Source organism: Micropterus salmoides, unplaced genomic scaffold (assembly GCF_014851395.1).
Source record: "Micropterus salmoides isolate LMB-PRFRI ecotype aquatic unplaced genomic scaffold, ASM1485139v1 Ms_hic_scaffold_2, whole genome shotgun sequence".
Classification (NCBI taxonomy): Eukaryota; Metazoa; Chordata; class Actinopteri; order Centrarchiformes; family Centrarchidae; genus Micropterus; species Micropterus salmoides.
In genome coordinates, this window is record NW_024041150.1 from 55,470,838 (window position 1) to 55,492,950 (window position 22,113).

Sequence of the window (22,113 nt, forward strand, 5' to 3'; positions counted from 1 at the left end):
GTCTCGCGGTCTCCCGGGGCTGTCATAGGGACCTCCTTTCGCCACATCTCATCCTGGCTCCAGTAGGCTCTTTTGGCCATCATTCATGGCTTCTATCGCCTTGCCGGTGGTTTTTTCTAAACCTAACCATTACAACATAATGCCTAAACCCACCAATTTCACTTCTCTTCTAACTTTTCTCCGCTGGGTAGGTGCACACAGCTGGGAGGGCCTAGAGATACATGCGCCGGCCAGTGCATTGCCTTTGGCCTCCTACTCCAAACCGTGTTAGTCGGCGGACAGCACGGGGGAGGTCTCGAGATAGAATAATACACCCTAACCCGCCCGTGCCTTCGGATCGCCGGGTTCTCTCTAAGCAAAGGTGCACCAGATGCCTTCTCTCTCTCTCTCTCTCTCTCTCTCTCTCTCTCTCGCTCCATGTAGCACTCTCCCCCTCCTCTCTCCCTCTCTGAGATGAGCGGTGGGGGATCCAGGGTACGCCCAGGCAGGCGGGTAGTGGTGATGATGTAGTCACATCTCCCATTTCCTTTCCCTGTTGCTGCATACAGTCTTTTCCCTTCTGGATAGTACTTAGCTCTTCACAGCTGTCTCATGGACTCATGGGGGCTGTTATAGGCAGTTTCTTCACTTCTCATCCTCTCCTGTGAGCTTGGATCATGCCGGAATTACGGCAGGAAACTGCACTTTCCGACAATATATCACACGCCCAGAAAATTACTTCTAGTAGATTACTTCTTGCTTAGCGGCATAGACCACGCCCCTTTTGAGTGATTTTGCTCCCTTTTGAGTTATATTCTCTGTTGGGGTCCTTGCAGTTAGGGTTTATAATGGCTATTCAGCCATACTACCTCTCAGCATCCAAAAAACCCACACTTTACCGTTAAAATACGCTAGTTCTAAAAATTTGTTGCACCCTGACTGAGACGTCCATGCAGCAGACTGGAGTTGTTAGCAGACTCCTCCCTCCTTCTTGCTTCCTGGATCTTTACCTCTTGGAGTCGTGCGGTGTAATTGGGACACAAGAGGAGGCTGCGCAAGCTCGAGAGCGCCCCCTGGCCTGTCCCCGTGGTTCTCCGCAGCGCCCCCTGCCGGGTCTTCATGGTACTTCAGACAGTGGCTTCACAGCGATTCCTCTTTCAACCCATGGATCCATCTCTTTAGACGACAACTCCGTCTTCTCTGTAAGTGACTGCTGAGCTACACAAACATCTCAAGGTTATTAAAACTAAAATAGCACCTTTAATACTAGTTAACGCCAACACTTAACAATAAGGTTAACCAACCAATTGGCCTTGGGACACACCCCGGGACTTGATCAATCTCGGCGGGGCCTTCCTTGGGAGAGGGTGTCCAGTGATAAGTGGCCGAAACACCCAATGATCTCAAGGCACACTGCTGACGATGTTCCCCATTTATTGTAACATAATAACAATGTCTATTGGGCTAATACAGCCTTCTAATCAAATAAATAGGACTACAGAGTAGGATTAATAACTTCTCCAATGTAAAATCAGACTGATTCCTGGATCCAGATTTCTGGATCTTTCTTCAAATAAGTCAGCAATCACAATGGATTGCAGTCACTTGACTGCTTCATGCAGCTGTCTCGGGGTCTCCCGGGGGCTGTCATTCTCATCTCTTCCAGGATGTGTTTACAGTCACTTGACTGCTTAATACAGCTGTCTCGCGGTCTCCCGGGGGCTGTCATAGGGATCTCCTTCCTGCCACATCTCATCTCTTCCAGGATGTGTTTACAGTGTTTACTATCATTCTCATCTCTTCCAGGATGTGTTTACAGTCACTTGACTGCTTAATACAGCTGTCTCGCGGTCTCCCGGGGGCTGTCACAGGGATCTCCTTTCTGCCACATCTTATTAGCTCATCTCATCCAGGTCGTGGTTAAGGTCACTTGACTGCTTCATACAGCTGGCTCGCGGTCTCCCGGGGGCTGTCATAGGGATCTCCTTCCTGCCATCTCATCTTTTCCTGGATGTGTTTACGGTCACTTGACTGCTTCATACAGCTGGCTCGCGGTCTCCCGGGGGCTGTCATAGGGATCTCCTTCCTGCCACATCTCATCTTTTCCTGGATGTGTTTACGGTCACTTGACTGCTTCATACAGCTGTCTCGCGGTCTCCCGGGGCTGTCATAGGGACCTCCTTTCTGCCACATCTCATCCTGGCCTCCAGTAGGCTCTTTTGGCCAGCATTCATGGCTTCTATCGCCTTGCCGGTGGGTTTTTTCTAAACCTAACCATTACAACATAATGCCTAAACCCAACCAATTTCACTTCTCTTCTAACTTTTCTCCGCTGGGTAGGTGCACACAGCTGGGAGGGCCTAGAGATACATGCGCCGGCCAGTGCATTGCCTTTGGCCTCCTACTCCAAACCGTGTTAGTCGGCGGACAGCACGGGGGAGGTCATCGAGATAGAATAATACACCCTAACCCGCCCGTGCCTTCGGATCGCCGGGTTCTCTCTAAGCAAAGGTGCACCAGATGCCTTTCTCTCTCTCTCTCTCTCTCTCTCTCTCTCTCTCCCACATGTAGCACGTCTCCCCCTCCTCTCTCCCTCTCTGGAGATGCGGTGGGGGGATCCAGGGTACGCCCAGGCAGGCGGGGTAGTGGTGATGATGTAGTCACATCTCCCATTTCCTTTCCCTGTTGCTGCATACAGTCTTTTCCCTTCTGGATAGTAGCTTAGCTCTTCACAGCTGTCTCATGGACTCATGGGGCTGTTATAGGCAGTTTCTTCACTTCTCATCCTCTCCTGTGAGCTTGGATCATGCCGGAATTACGGCAGGAAACTGCACTTTCCGACAATATATCACACGCCCAGAAAATTACTTCTAGTAGGATTACTTCTTGCTTAGCGGCATAGACCACGCCCCTTTTGAGTGATTTTGCTCCCTTTTGAGTTATATTCTCTGTTGGGGTCCTTGCAGTTAGGGTTTATAATGGCTATTCAGCCATACTACCTCTCAGCATCCAAAAAACCCACACTTTACCGTTAAAATACGCTAGTTCTAAAAATTGATGTTGCACCCTGACTGAGACGTCCATGCAGCAGACTGGAGTTGTTAGCAGACTCCTCCCTCCTTCTTGCTTCCTGGATCTTTACCTCTTGGAGTCGTGCGGTGTAATTGGGACACAAGAGGAGGCTGCGCAAGCTCGAGAGCGCCCCCTGGCCTGTCCCCGTGGTTCTCCGCAGCGCCCCCTGCCGGGTCTTCATGGTACTTCAGACAGTGGCTTCACAGCGATTCCTCTTTCAACCCATGGATCCATCTCTTTAGACGACAACTCCGTCTTCTCTGTAAGTGACTGCTGAGCTACACAAACATCTCAAGGTTATTAAACTAAAATAGCACCTTTAATACTAGTTAACGCCAACACTTAACAATAAGGTTAACCAACCATTGGCCTTGGGACACACCCCGGGACTTGATCAATCTCGGCGGGGCCTTCCTTGGGAGAGGGTGTCCAGTGATAAGTGGCCGAAACACCCAATGATCTCAAGGCACACTGCTGACGATGTTCCCACAATTTATTGTAACATAAATAACAATGTCTATTGGGCTAATACAGCCTTCTAATCAAATAAATAGGACTACAGAGTAGGATTAATAACTTCTCCAATGTAAAATCAGACTGATTCCTGGATCCAGACTTCTGGATCTTTCTTCAAATAAGTCAGCATCACAATGGATTGCAGTCACTTGACTGCTTCATGCAGCTGTCTCGGGTCTCCCGGGGCTGTCATTCTCATCTCTTCCAGGATGTGTTTACAGTCACTTGACTGCTTAATACAGCTGTCTCGCGGTCTCCCGGGGGCTGTCATAGGGATCTCCTTCCTGCCACATCTCATCTCTTCCAGGATGTTTTACAGTGTTTACTATCATTCTCATCTCTTCCAGGATGTGTTTACAGTCACTTGACTGCTTAATACAGCTGTCTCGCGGTCTCCCGGGGGCTGTCACAGGGATCTCCTTTCTGCCACATCTTATTAGCTCATCTCATCCAGGTCGTGGTTAAGTCACTTGACTGCTTCATACAGCTGGCTCGCGGTCTCCCGGGGGCTGTCATAGGGATCTCCTTCCTGCCACATCTCATCTTTTCCTGGATGTGTTTACGGTCACTTGACTGCTTCATACAGCTGGCTCGCGGTCTCCCGGGGCTGTCATAGGGATCTCCTTCCTGCCACATCTCATCTTTTCCTGGATGTGTTTACGGTCACTTGACTGCTTCATACAGCTGTCTCGCGGTCTCCCGGGGCTGTCATAGGGACCTCCTTTCTGCCACATCTCATCCTGGCCTCCAGTAGGCTCTTTTGGCCAGCATTCATGGCTTCTATCGCCTTGCCGGTGGGTTTTTTCTAAACCTAACCATTACAACATAATGCCTAAACCCAACCAATTTCACTTCTCTTCTAACTTTTCTCCGCTGGGTAGGTGCACACAGCTGGGAGGGCCTAGAGATACATGCGCCGGCCAGTGCATTGCCTTTGGCCTCCTACTCCAAACCGTGTTAGTCGGCGGACAGCACGGGGGAGGTCATCGAGATAGAATAATACACCCTAACCCGCCCGTGCCTTCGGATCGCCGGGTTCTCTCTAAGCAAAGGTGCACCAGATGCCTTTCTCTCTCTCTCTCTCTCTCTCCCACATGTAGCACGTCTCCCCTCCTCTCTCCCTCTCTGGAGATGAGCGGTGGGGGGGATCCAGGGTACGCCCAGGCAGGCGGGGTAGTGGTGATGATGTAGTCACATCTCCCATTTCCTTTCCCTGTTGCTGCATACAGTCTTTTCCCTTCTGGATAGTAGCTTAGCTCTTCACAGCTGTCTCATGGACTCATGGGGGCTGTTATAGGCAGTTTCTTCACTTCTCATCCTCTCCTGTGAGCTTGGATCATGCCGGAATTACGGCAGGAAACTGCACTTTCCGACAATATATCACACGCCCAGAAAATTACTTCTAGTAGGATTACTTCTTGCTTAGCGGCATAGACCACGCCCCTTTTGAGTGATTTTGCTCCCTTTTGAGTTATATTCTCTGTTGGGGTCCTTGCAGTTAGGGTTTATAATGGCTATTCAGCCATACTACCTCTCAGCATCCAAAAACCCACACTTTACCGTTAAAATACGCTAGTTCTAAAAAATTGATGTTGCACCCTGACTGAGACGTCCATGCAGCAGACTGGAGTTGTTAGCAGACTCCTCCCTCCTTCTTGCTTCCTGGATCTTTACCTCTTGGAGTCGTGCGGTGTAATTGGGACACAAGAGGAGGCTGCGCAAGCTCGAGAGCGCCCCCTGGCCTGTCCCCGTGGTTCTCCGCAGCGCCCCCTGCCGGGTCTTCATGGTACTTCAGACAGTGGCTTCACAGCGATTCCTCTTTCAACCCATGGATCCATCTCTTTAGACGACAACTCCGTCTTCTCTGTAAGTGACTGCTGAGCTACACAAACATCTCAAGGTTATTAAAACTAAAATAGCACCTTTAATACTAGTTAACGCCAACACTTAACAATAAGGTTAACCAACCAATTGGCCTTGGGACACACCCCGGGACTTGATCAATCTCGGCGGGGCCTTCCTTGGGAGAGGGTGTCCAGTGATAAGTGGCCGAAACACCCAATGATCTCAAGGCACACTGCTGACGATGTTCCCACAATTTATTGTAACATAAATAACAATGTCTATTGGGCTAATACAGCCTTCTAATCAAATAAATAGGACTACAGAGTAGGATTAATAACTTCTCCAATGTAAAATCAGACTGATTCCTGGATCCAGACTTCTGGATCTTTCTTCAAATAAGTCAGCAATCACAATGGATTGCAGTCACTTGACTGCTTCATGCAGCTGTCTCGGGGTCTCCCGGGGGCTGTCATTCTCATCTCTTCCAGGATGTGTTTACAGTCACTTGACTGCTTAATACAGCTGTCTCGCGGTCTCCCGGGGGCTGTCATAGGGATCTCCTTCCTGCCACATCTCATCTCTTCCAGGATGTGTTTACAGTGTTTACTATCATTCTCATCTCTTCCAGGATGTGTTTACAGTCACTTGACTGCTTAATACAGCTGTCTCGCGGTCTCCCGGGGGCTGTCACAGGGATCTCCTTTCTGCCACATCTTATTAGCTCATCTCATCCAGGTCGTGGTTAAGGTCACTTGACTGCTTCATACAGCTGGCTCGCGGTCTCCCGGGGGCTGTCATAGGGATCTCCTTCCTGCCACATCTCATCTTTTCCTGGATGTGTTTACGGTCACTTGACTGCTTCATACAGCTGGCTCGCGGTCTCCCGGGGGCTGTCATAGGGATCTCCTTCCTGCCACATCTCATCTTTTCCTGGATGTGTTTACGGTCACTTGACTGCTTCATACAGCTGTCTCGCGGTCTCCCGGGGGCTGTCATAGGGACCTCCTTTCTGCCACATCTCATCCTGGCCTCCAGTAGGCTCTTTTGGCCAGCATTCATGGCTTCTATCGCCTTGCCGGTGGGTTTTTTCTAAACCTAACCATTACAACATAATGCCTAAACCCAACCAATTTCACTTCTCTTCTAACTTTTCTCCGCTGGGTAGGTGCACACAGCTGGGAGGGCCTAGAGATACATGCGCCGGCCAGTGCATTGCCTTTGGCCTCCTACTCCAAACCGTGTTAGTCGGCGGACAGCACGGGGGAGGTCATCGAGATAGAATAATACACCCTAACCCGCCCGTGCCTTCGGATCGCCGGGTTCTCTCTAAGCAAAGGTGCACCAGATGCCTTTCTCTCTCTCTCTCTCTCCCTCTCTCTCTCTCCCACATGTAGCACGTCTCCCCCTCCTCTCTCCCTCTCTGGAGATGAGCGGTGGGGGGGATCCAGGGTACGCCCAGGCAGGCGGGGTAGTGGTGATGATGTAGTCACATCTCCCATTTCCTTTCCCTGTTGCTGCATACAGTCTTTTCCCTTCTGGATAGTAGCTTAGCTCTTCACAGCTGTCTCATGGACTCATGGGGCTGTTATAGGCAGTTTCTTCACTTCTCATCCTCTCCTGTGAGCTTGGATCATGCCGGAATTACGGCAGGAAACTGCACTTTCCGACAAATATCACACGCCCAGAAATTACTTCTAGTAGGATTACTTCTTGCTTAGCGGCATAGACCACGCCCCTTTTGAGTGATTTTGCTCCCTTTTGAGTTATATTCTCTGTTGGGGTCCTTGCAGTTAGGGTTTATAATGGCTATTCAGCCATACTACCTCTCAGCATCCAAAAAACCCACACTTTACCGTTAAAATACGCTAGTTCTAAAAAATTGATGTTGCACCCTGACTGAGACGTCCATGCAGCAGACTGGAGTTGTTAGCAGACTCCTCCCTCCTTCTTGCTTCCTGGATCTTTACCTCTTGGAGTCGTGCGGTGTAATTGGGACACAAGAGGAGGCTGCGCAAGCTCGAGAGCGCCCCCTGGCCTGTCCCCGTGGTTCTCCGCAGCGCCCCCTGCCGGGTCTTCATGGTACTTCAGACAGTGGCTTCACAGCGATTCCTCTTTCAACCCATGGATCCATCTCTTTAGACGACAACTCCGTCTTCTCTGTAAGTGACTGCTGAGCTACACAAACATCTCAAGGTTATTAAAACTAAAATAGCACCTTTAATACTAGTTAACGCCAACACTTAACAATAAGGTTAACCAACCAATTGGCCTTGGGACACACCCCGGGACTTGATCAATCTCGGCGGGGCCTTCCTTGGGAGAGGGTGTCCAGTGATAAGTGGCCGAAACACCCAATGATCTCAAGGCACACTGCTGACGATGTTCCCACAATTTATTGTAACATAAATAACAATGTCTATTGGGCTAATACAGCCTTCTAATCAATAAATAGGACTACAGAGTAGGATTAATAACTTCTCCAATGTAAAATCAGACTGATTCCTGGATCCAGACTTCTGGATCTTTCTTCAAATAAGTCAGCAATCACATGGATTGCAGTCACTTGACTGCTTCATGCAGCTGTCTCGGGTCTCCCGGGGGCTGTCATTCTCATCTCTTCCAGGATGTGTTTACAGTCACTTGACTGCTTAATACAGCTGTCTCGCGGTCTCCCGGGGGCTGTCATAGGGATCTCCTTCCTGCCACATCTCATCTCTTCCAGGATGTGTTTACAGTGTTTACTATCATTCTCATCTCTTCCAGGATGTGTTTACAGTCACTTGACTGCTTAATACAGCTGTCTCGCGGTCTCCCGGGGGCTGTCACAGGGATCTCCTTTCTGCCACATCTTATTAGCTCATCTCATCCAGGTCGTGGTTAAGGTCACTTGACTGCTTCATACAGCTGGCTCGCGGTCTCCCGGGGGCTGTCATAGGGATCTCCTTCCTGCCACATCTCATCTTTTCCTGGATGTGTTTACGGTCACTTGACTGCTTCATACAGCTGGCTCGCGGTCTCCCGGGGGCTGTCATAGGGATCTCCTTCCTGCCACATCTCATCTTTTCCTGGATGTGTTTACGGTCACTTGACTGCTTCATACAGCTGTCTCGCGGTCTCCCGGGGGCTGTCATAGGGACCTCCTTTCTGCCACATCTCATCCTGGCCTCCAGTAGGCTCTTTTGGCCAGCATTCATGGCTTCTATCGCCTTGCCGGTGGGTTTTTTCTAAACCTAACCATTACAACATAATGCCTAAACCCAACCAATTTCACTTCTCTTCTAACTTTTCTCCGCTGGGTAGGTGCACACAGCTGGGAGGGCCTAGAGATACATGCGCCGGCCAGTGCATTGCCTTTGGCCTCCTACTCCAAACCGTGTTAGTCGGCGGACAGCACGGGGGAGGTCATCGAGATAGAATAATACACCCTAACCCGCCCGTGCCTTCGGATCGCCGGGTTCTCTCTAAGCAAAGGTGCACCAGATGCCTTTCTCTCTCTCTCTCTCTCTCTCTCTCTCTCTCTCATGTAGCACGTCTCCCCCTCCTCTCTCCCTCTCTGGAGATGAGCGGTGGGGGGGATCCAGGGTACGCCCAGGCAGGCGGGGTAGTGGTGATGATGTAGTCACATCTCCCATTTCCTTTCCCTGTTGCTGCATACAGTCTTTTCCCTTCTGGATAGTAGCTTAGCTCTTCACAGCTGTCTCATGGACTCATGGGGGCTGTTATAGGCAGTTTCTTCACTTCTCATCCTCTCCTGTGAGCTTGGATCATGCCGGAATTACGGCAGGAAACTGCACTTTCCGACAATATATCACACGCCCAGAAAATTACTTCTAGTAGGATTACTTCTTGCTTAGCGGCATAGACCACGCCCCTTTTGAGTGATTTTGCTCCCTTTTGAGTTATATTCTCTGTTGGGGTCCTTGCAGTTAGGGTTTATAATGGCTATTCAGCCATACTACCTCTCAGCATCCAAAAAACCCACACTTTACCGTTAAAATACGCTAGTTCTAAAAAATTGATGTTGCACCCTGACTGAGACGTCCATGCAGCAGACTGGAGTTGTTAGCAGACTCCTCCCTCCTTCTTGCTTCCTGGATCTTTACCTCTTGGAGTCGTGCGGTGTAATTGGGACACAAGAGGAGGCTGCGCAAGCTCGAGAGCGCCCCTGGCCTGTCCCCGTGGTTCTCCGCAGCGCCCCCTGCCGGGTCTTCATGGTACTTCAGACAGTGGCTTCACAGCGATTCCTCTTTCAACCCATGGATCCATCTCTTTAGACGACAACTCCGTCTTCTCTGTAAGTGACTGCTGAGCTACACAAACATCTCAAGGTTATTAAAACTAAAATAGCACCTTTAATACTAGTTAACGCCAACACTTAACAATAAGGTTAACCAACCAATTGGCCTTGGGACACACCCCGGGACTTGATCAATCTCGGCGGGGCCTTCCTTGGGAGAGGGTGTCCAGTGATAAGTGGCCGAAACACCCAATGATCTCAAGGCACACTGCTGACGATGTTCCCACAATTTATTGTAACATAAATAACAATGTCTATTGGGCTAATACAGCCTTCTAATCAAATAAATAGGACTACAGAGTAGGATTAATAACTTCTCCAATGTAAAATCAGACTGATTCCTGGATCCAGACTTCTGGATCTTTCTTCAAATAAGTCAGCAATCACAATGGATTGCAGTCACTTGACTGCTTCATGCAGCTGTCTCGGGGTCTCCCGGGGGCTGTCATTCTCATCTCTTCCAGGATGTGTTTACAGTCACTTGACTGCTTAATACAGCTGTCTCGCGGTCTCCCGGGGGCTGTCATAGGGATCTCCTTCCTGCCACATCTCATCTCTTCCAGGATGTGTTTACAGTGTTTACTATCATTCTCATCTCTTCCAGGATGTGTTTACAGTCACTTGACTGCTTAATACAGCTGTCTCGCGGTCTCCCGGGGGCTGTCACAGGGATCTCCTTTCTGCCACATCTTATTAGCTCATCTCATCCAGGTCGTGGTTAAGGTCACTTGACTGCTTCATACAGCTGGCTCGCGGTCTCCCGGGGGCTGTCATAGGGATCTCCTTCCTGCCACATCTCATCTTTTCCTGGATGTGTTTACGGTCACTTGACTGCTTCATACAGCTGGCTCGCGGTCTCCCGGGGGCTGTCATAGGGATCTCCTTCCTGCCACATCTCATCTCTTCCAGGATGTGTTTACAGTGTTTACTATCATTCTCATCTCTTCCAGGATGTGTTTACAGTCACTTGACTGCTTAATACAGCTGTCTCGCGGTCTCCCGGGGGCTGTCACAGGGATCTCCTTTCTGCCACATCTTATTAGCTCATCTCATCCAGGTCGTGGTTAAGGTCACTTGACTGCTTCATACAGCTGGCTCGCGGTCTCCCGGGGGCTGTCATAGGGATCTCCTTCCTGCCACATCTCATCTTTTCCTGGATGTGTTTACGGTCACTTGACTGCTTCATACAGCTGTCTCGCGGTCTCCCGGGGGCTGTCATAGGGACCTCCTTTCTGCCACATCTCATCCTGGCCTCCAGTAGGCTCTTTTGGCCAGCATTCATGGCTTCTATCGCCTTGCCGGTGGGTTTTTTCTAAACCTAACCATTACAACATAATGCCTAAACCCAACCAATTTCACTTCTCTTCTAACTTTTCTCCGCTGGGTAGGTGCACACAGCTGGGAGGGCCTAGAGATACATGCGCCGGCCAGTGCATTGCCTTTGGCCTCCTACTCCAAACCGTGTTAGTCGGCGGACAGCACGGGGGAGGTCATCGAGATAGAATAATACACCCTAACCCTAACCCCTAACCCTAACCCTGAATTAAGGAGAAAAGAATCAACAACTACAGGACCCGTGGAGTCCAATTTTTTGAACCAGCGCAGAGGTAATGCACTTTTGTGTCTGTTAAAAGGGAAAATGTGGAGTGTGGAGGTGCTTTTCACTTTCTGGGGACTCTGAGGGCATATCACAGGACCGTGCACCAGTCTGGCTAACACTCGTTAGCCGGGACTTTTCCCCTCCTCCTAACCAGCCAGTGCCGTGTGTGTCATTTATGAGCTTTCCCTGGAGAGTGAGGACATCCTTACCCAGCTGCAACCCCTAAACTTAACATCAGCAATTATTGTGACCCACTGGAAATATAAATTGAAACCTCAAGCAAGAGAAGACTAAGAAATTGGATTTTAATCGTCAGACACCCAAATAGGGTGCAGATTACAACACTTACCTCAAGATGGAACCAAATTAAAGGGAAACCTAAGGAAAAGGACATTTAAGGATACCACTCTGTTATGCCTGATGAAGGACAAGCCGCCCTCCGAAACGTTGCAACAAGGCAGAGTGAAGCAGGACCAAGTCGGCCTGAATTAAGGATAAAATAATCAATAACTACAGGACCCGTGGAGTCCAATTTTTTGAACCAGCGCAGAGGTAATGCACTTTTGTGTCTGCTACAAGGGAAAATGTGGAGTTTGGAGGTGCTTTTCACTTTCTGGGGACTCTGAAGGCACATCACAGGACCGTGCACCAGTCTGGCTAACACTCGTTAGCCGGGACTTTTCCCCTCCTCCTAACCAGCCAGTGCCGTGTGTGTCATTGTGGAGCTTTCCCTGGAGAGTGAGGACAGCCTTCCCTAGCTGCAACCCCTAAACTTAACATCAGTAATTATTGTGACCCACTGGATAAAATTGAAACCTCAAGCAAGAGCTAAGAAATTGGATTTTAATCGTCAGACACCCAAATAGGGTGCAGATTACAACACTTACCTCAAGATGGAACCAAATTAAAGGGAAACCTAAGGAAAAGGACATTTAAGGATACCACTCTGTTATGCCTGATGAAGGACAAGCCGCCCTCCGAAACGTTGCAACAAGGCAGAGTGAAGCAGGACCAAGTCGGCCTGAATTAAGGATAAAATAATCAATAACTACAGGACCCGTGGAGTCCAATTTTTTGAACCAGCGCAGAGGTAATGCACTTTTGTGTCTGCTACAAGGGAAAATGTGGAGTTTGGAGGTGCTTTTCACTTTCTGGGGACTCTGAAGGCACATCACAGGACCGTGCACCAGTCTGGCTAACACTCGTTAGCCGGGACTTTTCCCCTCCTCCTAACCAGCCAGTGCCGTGTGTGTCATTGTGGAGCTTTCCCTGGAGAGTGAGGACAGCCTTCCCTAGCTGCAACCCCTAAACTTAACATCAGTAATTATTGTGACCCACTGGATAAAATTGAAACCTCAAGCAAGAGCTAAGAAATTGGATTTTAATCGTCAGACACCCAAATAGGGTGCAGATTACAACACTTACCTCAAGATGGAACCAAATTAAAGGGAAACCTAAGGAAAAGGACATTTAAGGATACCACTCTGTTATGCCTGATGAAGGACAAGCCGCCCTCCGAAACGTTGCAACAAGGCAGAGTGAAGCAGGACCAAGTCGGCCTGAATTAAGGATAAAATAATCAATAACTACAGGACCCGTGGAGTCCAATTTTTTGAACCAGCGCAGAGGTAATGCACTTTTGTGTCTGCTACAAGGGAAAATGTGGAGTTTGGAGGTGCTTTTCACTTTCTGGGGACTCTGAAGGCACATCACAGGACCGTGCACCAGTCTGGCTAACACTCGTTAGCCGGGACTTTTCCCCTCCTCCTAACCAGCCAGTGCCGTGTGTGTCATTGTGGAGCTTTCCCTGGAGAGTGAGGACAGCCTTCCCTAGCTGCAACCCCTAAACTTAACATCAGTAATTATTGTGACCCACTGGATAAAATTGAAACCTCAAGCAAGAGCTAAGAAATTGGATTTTAATCGTCAGACACCCAAATAGGGTGCAGATTACAACACTTACCTCAAGATGGAACCAAATTAAAGGGAAACCTAAGGAAAAGGACATTTAAGGATACCACTCTGTTATGCCTGATGAAGGACAAGCCGCCCTCCGAAACGTTGCAACAAGGCAGAGTGAAGCAGGACCAAGTCGGCCTGAATTAAGGATAAAATAATCAATAACTACAGGACCCGTGGAGTCCAATTTTTTGAACCAGCGCAGAGGTAATGCACTTTTGTGTCTGCTACAAGGGAAAATGTGGAGTTTGGAGGTGCTTTTCACTTTCTGGGGACTCTGAAGGCACATCACAGGACCGTGCACCAGTCTGGCTAACACTCGTTAGCCGGGACTTTTCCCCTCCTCCTAACCAGCCAGTGCCGTGTGTGTCATTGTGGAGCTTTCCCTGGAGAGTGAGGACAGCCTTCCCTAGCTGCAACCCCTAAACTTAACATCAGTAATTATTGTGACCCACTGGATAAAATTGAAACCTCAAGCAAGAGCTAAGAAATTGGATTTTAATCGTCAGACACCCAAATAGGGTGCAGATTACAACACTTACCTCAAGATGGAACCAAATTAAAGGGAAACCTAAGGAAAAGGACATTTAAGGATACCACTCTGTTATGCCTGATGAAGGACAAGCCGCCCTCCGAAACGTTGCAACAAGGCAGAGTGAAGCAGGACCAAGTCGGCCTGAATTAAGGATAAAATAATCAATAACTACAGGACCCGTGGAGTCCAATTTTTTGAACCAGCGCAGAGGTAATGCACTTTTGTGTCTGCTACAAGGGAAAATGTGGAGTTTGGAGGTGCTTTTCACTTTCTGGGGACTCTGAAGGCACATCACAGGACCGTGCACCAGTCTGGCTAACACTCGTTAGCCGGGACTTTTCCCCTCCTCCTAACCAGCCAGTGCCGTGTGTGTCATTGTGGAGCTTTCCCTGGAGAGTGAGGACAGCCTTCCCTAGCTGCAACCCCTAAACTTAACATCAGTAATTATTGTGACCCACTGGATAAAATTGAAACCTCAAGCAAGAGCCAAGAAATTGGATTTTAATCGTCAGACACCCAAATAGGGTGCAGATTACAACACTTACCTCAAGATGGAACCAAATTAAAGGGAAACCTAAGGAAAAGGACATTTAAGGATACCACTCTGTTATGCCTGATGAAGGACAAGCCGCCCTCCGAAACGTTGCAACAAGGCAGAGTGAAGCAGGACCAAGTCGGCCTGAATTAAGGATAAAATAATCATAACTACAGGACCCGTGGAGTCCAATTTTTTGAACCAGCGCAGAGGTAATGCACTTTTGTGTCTGCTACAAGGGAAAATGTGGAGTTTGGAGGTGCTTTTCACTTTCTGGGGACTCTGAAGGCACATCACAGGACCGTGCACCAGTCTGGCTAACACTCGTTAGCCGGGACTTTTCCCCTCCTCCTAACCAGCCAGTGCCGTGTGTGTCATTGTGGAGCTTTCCCTGGAGAGTGAGGACAGCCTTCCCTAGCTGCAACCCCTAAACTTAACATCAGTAATTATTGTGACCCACTGGATAAAATTGAAACCTCAAGCAAGAGCTAAGAAATTGGATTTTAATCGTCAGACACCCAAATAGGGTGCAGATTACAACACTTACCTCAAGATGGAACCAAATTAAAGGGAAACCTAAGGAAAAGGACATTTAAGGATACCACTCTGTTATGCCTGATGAAGGACAAGCCGCCCTCCGAAACGTTGCAACAAGGCAGAGTGAAGCAGGACCAAGTCGGCCTGAATTAAGGATAAAATAATCAATAACTACAGGACCCGTGGAGTCCAATTTTTTGAACCAGCGCAGAGGTAATGCACTTTTGTGTCTGCTACAAGGGAAAATGTGGAGTTTGGAGGTGCTTTTCACTTTCTGGGGACTCTGAAGGCACATCACAGGACCGTGCACCAGTCTGGCTAACACTCGTTAGCCGGGACTTTTCCCCTCCTCCTAACCCCTAACCCATTCATGGCTTCTATCGCCTTACCGGGGTTTTTTTTCTAAACCTAACCATTACAACATAATGCCTAAACCCAACCAATTTCAATTCTCTTCTAACTTTTCTCCGCTGGGTAGGTGCACACGGCTGGGAGGGCCTAGAGATACTTGCGCCGGCCAGTGCATTGCCTTTGGCCTCCTACTCCAAACCGTGTTAGTCGGCGGACAGCACGGGGGAGGTCATCGAGATAGAATAATACACCCTAACCCGCCCGTGCCTTCGGATCGCCGGGTTCTCTCTAAGCAAAGGTGCACCAGATGCCTTTCTCTCTCTCTCTCTCCCTCTCTCTCCCACATGTAGCACGTCTCCCCTTCCTCTCTCCCTCTCTGGAGATGAGCGGTGGGGGGATCCAGGGTACGCCCAGACGGGCGGGGTAGTGGTGATGATGTAGTCACATCTCCCATTTCCTTTCCCTGTTGCTGCATACAGTCTTTCCCCTTCTGGATAGTAGCTTAGCTCTTCACAGCTGTCTCATGGACTCATGGGGGCTGTTATAGGCAGTTTCTTCACTTCTCATCCTCTCCTGTGAGCTTGGATCATGCCAGAATTACAGCAGGAAGCTGTGCTTTCCGACAATATATCACACGCCCAGAAAATTACTTCTAGTAGGATTACTTCTTGCTTAGCGGCTTAGACCACGCCCCTTTTGAGTGATTTTGCTCCCTTTTGAGTTATATTCTCGGTTGGGGTCCTTGCAGTTAGGGTTATATTGGCTATTCAGCCATACTACCTCTCAGCATCCAAAAAGCCCACACTTTACCGTTAAAATACGCTAGTTCTAAAAAATTGATGTTGCACCCTGACTGAGACGTCCATGCAGCAGACTGGAGTTGTCAGCAGACTCCTCCCTCCTTCTTGCTTCCTGGATCTTTACCTCTTGGAGTCGTGCGGTGTAATTGGGACACAAGAGGAGGCTGCGCAAGCTCGAGAGCGCCCCCTGGCCTGTCCCCATGGTTCTCCGCAGCGCCCCCTGCCGGGTCTTCATGGTACTTCAGACAGTGGCTTCACAGCGATTCCTCTTTCAACCCATGGATCCATCTCTTTAGACGACAACTTCGTCTTCTCTGTAAGTGACTGCTCAGCTACACAAACATCTCAAGGTTATTAAAACTAAAATAGCACCTTTAATACTAGCTAACGCCAACACTTAACAATAAGGTTAACCAACCAATTGGCCTTGGGACACACCCCGGGACTTGATCAATCTCGGCGGGGCCTTCCTTGGGAGAGGGTGTCCAGTGATAAGTGGCCGAAACACCCAATGATCTCAAGGCACACTGCTGATGATGTTCCCACAATTTATTGTAACATAAATAACAATGTCTATCGGGCTAATACAGCCTTCTAATCAAATAAATAGGACTACAGAGTAGGATTAATAACTTCTCCAAGGTAAAATCAGACTGATTTTAATAACACTGTAATAACTAGAAGACTTTAATATTGCTGTAATAACTAAAAATATTTTAAAAACGCTGTAATAATGCTGTAACAATACTGTAATAATGCTGTAATAACACTGTAATAAAACTGTAATAATGCTGTAACAATTCTGTAATAACGCTATGATAACACTGTTATAACGCTGTAATAACGCTGTAATAAAACTGTAATAATGCTGTAATAACACTGTAATAAAACTGTAATAATGCTGTAACAATTCTGTAATAACGCTATGATAACTAATAACAATGTAATAACACTGTAATAACGCTGTAATAAAGAAGGAAGTAGGGAAGAAAAGGATGAAATGAATAAGTAAGAGAGGAAAGGAAGAAGTAAGGAAGGAAAGGAAGAAATTAGGGAACAAATTAGGTAGTAAGGAAATAAAGGAGGAAGTAAGAAAGAGAAGGAGAGAGTGAGGATGAAAAATAGGAAGTGAGGAAGGAAAGGAGGAAGTAAGAAAAGGAAGAAATGAAAAAGGAAAAGAGCCAAAGAGGAAAGAAGGAAGGAAAGAAGGAAAAAAGGAAGAGAAGAAGGAAGTGAGGAAGTACCAATGGGAAGGAGGAACTGAATAAGTAAAATAGGAAGTGAGGAAGGAAAGGAGGAAGTAAGAAAAGGAAGAAATGAAAAAGGAAAAGAGCCAAAGAGGAAAGAAGGAAGGAAAGAAGGAAAAAAGGAAGAGAAGAAGGAAGTGAGGAAGTACCAAAGGGAAGGAGGAAGTGAGGAAGGAAAAATAGGAAGTGAGGAAGGAAAGGAGGAAGTAAGAAAAGGAAGAAATGAAAAAGGAAGAGCCAAAGAGGAACTAAGGAAAGGAAGTAAGGAAAGAAGGAAGAAAGGAAAAGAATGGCGAAGTGAGGAAGTACCGAAGGGAAGCAGGAAGTGAATAAGTAAAATAGGAAGTGAGGAAGGAAAGGAGGAAGCAAAAAAAGGAAGGAAGGAAGGAAGAGAAGAAGGAAGTGAGGAAGAAAAATAGGAAGTAAGGAAGGAAAGGAGGAAGTAAGAAAAGGAAGAAATGAAAAAAGAAAAGAGCCAAAGAGGAAAGAAAGAAAGGAAGTAAGGAAGAGAAGAAGGAAGTGAGGAAGAAAAATAGGAAGTGAGGAAGGAAAGGAGGAAGTAAGAAAAGGAAGTACACTTACTCACTTACTGTAATAACTAATAAAACTAATAACAATTTAATAACACTTTAATAACTAGAAGACTTTAGAAACGCTGTAATAACGCTGTAACAATACTATAATAATGCTGTAATAACACTGTAATAACACTGTAATAAAACTGTAATAACGCTTTTACAATGCTGTAATAACGCTATGATAAAAAATAACAATGTAATAACACTGTAATAACGCTGTAATAACGCTATGATAACTAATAACAATGTAATAACACTGTAATAACGCTGTAATAACGCTATGATAACTAATAACAATGTAATAACACTGTAATATGGCTGTAATAACACTATGATAACTAATAACAATGTAATAACACTGTAATAACGCTGTAATAACGCTATGATAACTAATAACACTGTAATAATGCTGTAATCACGCTGTAATAAAGAAGGAAGTAAGGAAGAAAAGGATGAAATGAATAAGTAAAAGAGGAAAGGAAGAAGTAGGGAAGGAAGAAATTAGGAAACAAATTAGGTAGTGAGGAAATAAAGGAGGAAGTAAGAAAGAGAAGGAGAGAGTGAGGATGAAAAATAGGAAGTAATGAAGGAAAGGAGGAAGTAAGGAAGAGAAGGAGAAAGTGAGGAAGAAAAATAGGAAGTGAGGAAGGAAAGGAGGAAGTAAGAAAAGGAAGAAATGAAAAAAGAAAAGAGCCAAAGAGGAAAGAAAGAAAGGAAGTAAGGAAAGAAGGAAAAAAGGAAAAGAAGAAGGAAGTGAGGAAGAAAAATAGGAAGTGAGGAAGGAAAGGAGGAAGTAAGAAAACGAAGTGAGGAAGAGAAGAAGGAAGTGAGGAAGAAAAATAGGAAGTGAGGAAGGAAAGGAGGAAGTAAGAAAAGGAAGAAATGAAAAAGGAAAAGAGCCAAAGAGGAAATAAGGAAAGAAAGTAAGGAAAGAAGGAAAAAAGGAAGAGAAGAAGGAAGTGAGGAAGTACCGAAGGGATGGAGGAACTGAATAAGTAAAATAGGAAGTGAGGAAGGAAAGGAGGAAGCAAAAAAAGGAAGTGAGGAAGAGAAGAAGGAAGTGAGGAAGAAAAATAGGAAGTGAGGAAGTAAAGGAGGAAGTAAGAAAAGGAAGAAATGAAAAAAGAAAAGAGCCAAAGAGGAAAGAAAGATAGGAAGTAAGGAAAGAAGGAAACAAGGAAAAGAAGAAGGAAGTGAGGAAGAAAAACAGGAAGTGAGGAAGGAAAGGAGGAAGTAAGAAAAGGAAGTACACTTACTCACTTACTGTAATAACTAATAAAACTAATAAACATTTAATAACACTGTAATAACTAGAAGACTTTAATATCGCTGTAATAACTAAAAATATTTTTAAAACGCTGTAATAACGCTGTAATAAAACTGTAATAATGCTGTAATAACACTGTAATAACGCTATGATAACACTGTAATAACGCTGTAATAACGCTATGATAACTAATAACAATGTAATAACACTGTGATAACGCTGTAATAAAGAAGGAAGTAGGGAAGAAAAGGATGAAATGAATAAGTAAGAGAGGAAAGGAAGAAGTAAGGAAGGAAAGGAAGAAATTAGGAAACAAATTAGGTAGTGAGGAAATAAAGGAGGAAGTAAGAAAGAGAAGGAGAGAGTGAGGATGAAAAATAGGAAGTAATGAAGGAAAGGAGGAAGTAAGGAAGAGAAGGAGAAAGTGAGGAAGAAAAATAGGAAGTGAGGAAGGAAAGGAGGAAGTAAGAAAAGGAAGAAATGAAAAAGGAAAACTACCAAAGAGGAAATAAGGAAATGAAGTAAGGAAAGAAGGAAAAAAGGAAAAGAAGAAGGAAGTGAGGAAGAAAAATAGGAAGTGAGGAAGGAAAGGAGGAAGTAAGAAAACGAAGTGAGGAAGAGAAGAAGGAAGTGAGGAAGAAAAATAGGAAGTGAGGAAGGAAAGGAGGAAGTAAGAAAAGGAAGAAATGAAAAAGGAAAAGAGCCAAAGAGGAAAGAAGGAAGGAAAGAAGGAAAAAAGGAAGAGAAGAAGGAAGTGAGGAAGTACCAAAGGGAAGGAGGAAGTGAGGAAGAAAAATAGGAAGTGAGGAAGGAAAGGAGGAAGTAAGAAAAGGAAGAAATGAAAAAGGAAGAGCCAAAGAGGAACTAAGGAAAGGAAGTAAGGAAAGAAGGAAGAAAGGAAAAGAATGGCGAAGTGAGGAAGTACCGAAGGGAAGCAGGAAGTGAATAAGTAAAATAGGAAGTGAGGAAGGAAAGGAGGAAGCAAAAAAAGGAAGGAAGGAAGGAAGAGAAGAAGGAAGTGAGGAAGAAAAATAGGAAGTAAGGAAGGAAAGGAGGAAGTAAGAAAAGGAAGAAATGAAAAAAGAAAAGAGCCAAAGAGGAAAGAAAGAAAGGAAGTAAGGAAAGAAGGAAGTAAGGAAGAGAAGAAGGAAGTGAGGAAGAAAAATAGGAAGTGAGGAAGGAAAGGAGGAAGTAAGAAAAGGAAGTACACTTACTCACTTACTGTAATAACTAATAAAACTAATAATTTAATAACACTTTAATAACTAGAAGACTTTAGAAACGCTGTAATAACGCTGTAACAATACTATAATAATGCTGTAATAACACTGTAATAACACTGTAATAAAACTGTAATAACGCTTTTACAATGCTGTAATAACGCTATGATAAAAAATAACAATGTAATAACACTGTAATAACGCTGTAATAACGCTATGATAACTAATACAATGTAATAACACTGTAATAACGCTGTAATAACGCTATGATAACTAATAACAATGTAATAACACTGTAATATGGCTGTAATAACGCTATGATAACTAATAACAATGTAATAACACTGTAATAACGCTGTAATAACGCTATGATAACTAATAACACTGTAATAATGCTGTAATCACGCTGTAATAAAGAAGGAAGTAAGGAAGAAAAGGATGAAATGAATAAGTAAAAGAGGAAAGGAAGAAGTAGGGAAGGAAGAAATTAGGAAACAAATTAGGTAGTGAGGAAATAAAGGAGGAAGTAAGAAAGAGAAGGAGAGAGTGAGGATGAAAAATAGGAAGTAATGAAGGAAAGGAGGAAGTAAGGAGAGAAGGAGAAAGTGAGGAAGAAAAATAGGAAGTGAGGAAGGAAAGGAGGAAGTAAGAAAAGGAAGAAATGAAAAAGGAAAACTACCAAAGAGGAAATAAGGAAATGAAGTAAGGAAAGAAGGAAAAAAGGAAAAGAAGAAGGAAGTGAGGAAGAAAAATAGGAAGTGAGGAAGGAAAGGAGGAAGTAAGAAAACGAAGTGAGGAAGAGAAGAAGGAAGTGAGGAAGAAAAATAGGAAGTGAGGAAGGAAAGGAGGAAGTAAGAAAAGGAAGTACACTTACTCACTTACTGTAATAACCAATAAAACTAATAACAATTTAATAACACTGTAATAACTAGAAGACTTTAATATTGCTGTAATAACTAAAAATATTTTAAAAACGCTGTAATAATGCTGTAACAATACTGTAATAATGCTGTAATAACACTGTAATAAAACTGTAATAATGCTGTAACAATTCTGTAATAACGCTATGATAACACTGTTATAACGCTGTATAACGCTGTAATAAAACTGTAATAATGCTGTAATAACACTGTAATAAAACTGTAATAATGCTGTAACAATTCTGTAATAACGCTATGATAACACTGTTATAACGCTGTAATAACGCTATGATAACTAATAACAATGTAATAACACTGTAATAACGCTGTAATAAAGAAGGAAGTAGGGAAGAAAAGGATGAAATGAATAAGTAAGAGAGGAAAGGAAGAAGTAAGGAAGGAAAGGAAGAAATTAGGAAACAAATTAGGTAGTAAGGAAATAAAGGAGGAAGTAAGAAAGAGAAGGAGAGAGTGAGGATGAAAAATAGGAAGTGAGGAAGGAAAGGAGGAAGTAAGAAAAGGAAGAAATGAAAAAGGAAAAGAGCCAAAGAGGAAAGAAGGAAGGAAAGAAGGAAAAAAGGAAGAGAAGAAGGAAGTGAGGAAGTACCAAAGGGAAGGAGGAACTGAATAAGTAAAATAGGAAGTGAGGAAGGAAAGGAGGAAGTAAGAAAAGGAAGAAATGAAAAAGGAAAAGAGCCAAAGAGGAAAGAAGGAAGGAAGAAGGAAAAAAGGAAGAGAAGAAGGAAGTGAGGAAGTACCAAAGGGAAGGAGGAAGTGAGGAAGAAAAATAGGAAGTGAGGAAGGAAAGGAGGAAGTAAGAAAAGGAAGAAATGAAAAGGAAGAGCCAAAGAGGAA